At 42.2% G+C, this 2,342-nt stretch overlaps 1 long non-coding RNA gene across 1 annotated transcript; it reads left to right on the top strand.

Annotated features, from left to right (window-relative positions):
- The first annotated feature begins 260 nt into the window (after positions 1–260).
- Positions 261–2,012, top strand: LOC133645022 (uncharacterized). Its single transcript, XR_009824872.1, has 4 exons — positions 261–366; positions 1,660–1,691; positions 1,790–1,833; positions 1,911–2,012. It is a non-coding gene; the product is annotated as an uncharacterized LOC133645022 (long non-coding RNA).
- The last annotated feature ends 330 nt before the right edge of the window (positions 2,013–2,342 follow it).

The raw sequence follows: 2,342 nt of genomic DNA, 5'->3' as shown, positions 1-2,342 counted from the left end.
TTTTCCCCTCTTCAGCATGTACAGGTGCTTACAACTTTTCCTCTCAGACTCTTGGACCTGGACAAAATGTCAGTCTGATATGCCCCCGCGAGAAAACTCTGGATCAGGAATACTTATTTTGGATCCGAATGATTTCTGGAACCACTCCTGAAATTTTAGACGCAAAGCCATCTTTAGACGGAGGACCTGGTTCTGTTGAACCCGAGACATTGATCCAACGGCAGCGCTTCTCGGCCAGAAAAGAACCAGGAACTTTTGTTCTGGAAATTAGTGATCTACAGAAAAGTGACACGGCTTCCTACTACTGCTTGAAAGTCAACAGAACTAACATGACCTTTTTAAATGCAACATTTATTCATATCACAGGTGAGAATTTCCACAATAGCTATGCTTTAGGACAGCATATCAAGAAAAATACTTTAAATAAAGGTAATAAATGTGTTTGATATTGATTGATTGAAGGAAATATATATTTGATCTGCTACCTACCAGCAATAATTCAAACCCAGCAAGAAGCTGACGGTACTTTAATCTTTGATCTTTAATAAATCAGAAATGGGGTGAGGAGCCTGGTCACCTTGAAGGAGCTCAGAGTAGAGTAACTTCTCCTTCGCATAGAGAGCATACATGTGTGCCACCTCGGCACCTCCTTAGTGAGGTGTTCCAGGCATGCCCTGCTGAATTGAAGCCCCAGAGTAAAATCATAGGATACACTGGAGGGATAGTGTCTCTCAGTATGCTTGGAACGTCTCAGGTTCTCTCCGGTGGAACTGAAAGAGCTGGTACAAGACCAGGAGTCTGGGCCTCCCTGCTGAAACTGATTTGACCTGTAAGGATTGTGTTTGTGAGAAAATTCACTGAATTACACAAGAGGAGGCTGTTAATGATGTCAATGAAGTTGGGACCACCAAGTCACCAAGACAACTAAGACTTCTCTCCAATGTGTCGGCCCCCCTGATCCTAAGGACACATGTGATGTGGTCAGATGAGACAGAGAAATACTGAATATTAACCCCAAAACTCCATTGCTAATGTCCGGCTTAGGGTTTGTTTCTCTGCTAAAAGTATGTACAGGGAGATTTCCCCACATTGAGGGACTGATGAACAAGGCCATGTACCGTAAAATCTTAGATGAGAACTTCTTGACCTCAGCCAAGGAATTGGTCTTCTAGTATAACAATGAACAAACACATACGGACAGGACAATTAATGAGTGCTAAGATCTTGGATTGGCCTGGTTAGTTTAGGGGCTTTAATCCCACAGGAAAAACCTTCAGGATTTGTAAAGAGGAGTGGACCAAATCCCTTCTTAGATGTGTGCAACCCTGCTGACCAACTACAAAAAAAAGTATGACGTCTGTATTTGCCAACAAGGTTTTCCTCACCAAGTACCAAATCATGGTCTTTGGAAGGCGGTAAACCTACAAATTCAGCACTCGTTCGATGACGCTGCCCTCAAATATTCAAATGAACGTATTTGTATATGCACAACAAGAACTGTAACCTCCACATTAACACATTGCAGAACTTTTTGTGTGGAATCAAATAAATAAATATGACTTTTTATCCAGACTTACCGGAACCAGCAGGTCTGCTTTTGGGTTTCTTGAGTGCTGCTTTGGCCTTAAGTTTCATCATGTCTGCCTTCCTCATCCACAGGATTAGGACGAATAAGTGGTTTTGCCACAAAGGTAAGAGAAAATACTCATTATTAATCATACTCAGTAGACATTATTGGATGGCTTTCATCCAATAATCAATGCAAATGGCTTTCATGCTCACTTTTCAGCTGGTCTACAAACACTCGATGAAACGTCCAGTCGTGTCCAGCAGGTAAGAAGGACGTCCGTAGAACATTTCTGTGCATTTTTGCTTCTTCTTCTCATGTCCCACATGACCTGTTTCCTCAGAGAGACGAGGGCTCTTTGGTTTATGCCGTGCCGACCATCGTCACCAGGAAAGCCGGTAAAGCGAGGCAGACAAATACGAGGGCAGCACAGGAATTCAGCACGTACGCCGACGTCTATCTTTGTGACTCAGTTCTCACGATGCGAAATTAAAAAGTGATCTGACACAGCAAAGAGACTCTGGAAATTATCGTAGGTTAAAAGTTGCACTAGGCTGCATTTGCACGTGTGGTTCGGTGCTCTGGTCTGGAACCAACAATCCAAAAAATATACTGCAGTTTTCTTGGAGTTCACACTGTTTTATTTTGACATTTTGGCTGTGCAGTGAAGAACATATGCATAAAGTAGAGACTTGAACAAAAATATGTTTCATTGTATCTTTGTCCCCTTTGTTTACTTCCAACATGCATGTGTATACATATGATAATGCAATGG

This window comes from Entelurus aequoreus, linkage group LG28 (genome assembly GCF_033978785.1).
Source record: "Entelurus aequoreus isolate RoL-2023_Sb linkage group LG28, RoL_Eaeq_v1.1, whole genome shotgun sequence".
NCBI classification, from domain to species: Eukaryota; Metazoa; Chordata; class Actinopteri; order Syngnathiformes; family Syngnathidae; genus Entelurus; species Entelurus aequoreus.
The sequence above is the reverse complement of the archived record's forward strand: the minus strand, read 5'-3'. Positions and strand labels throughout refer to the sequence as shown.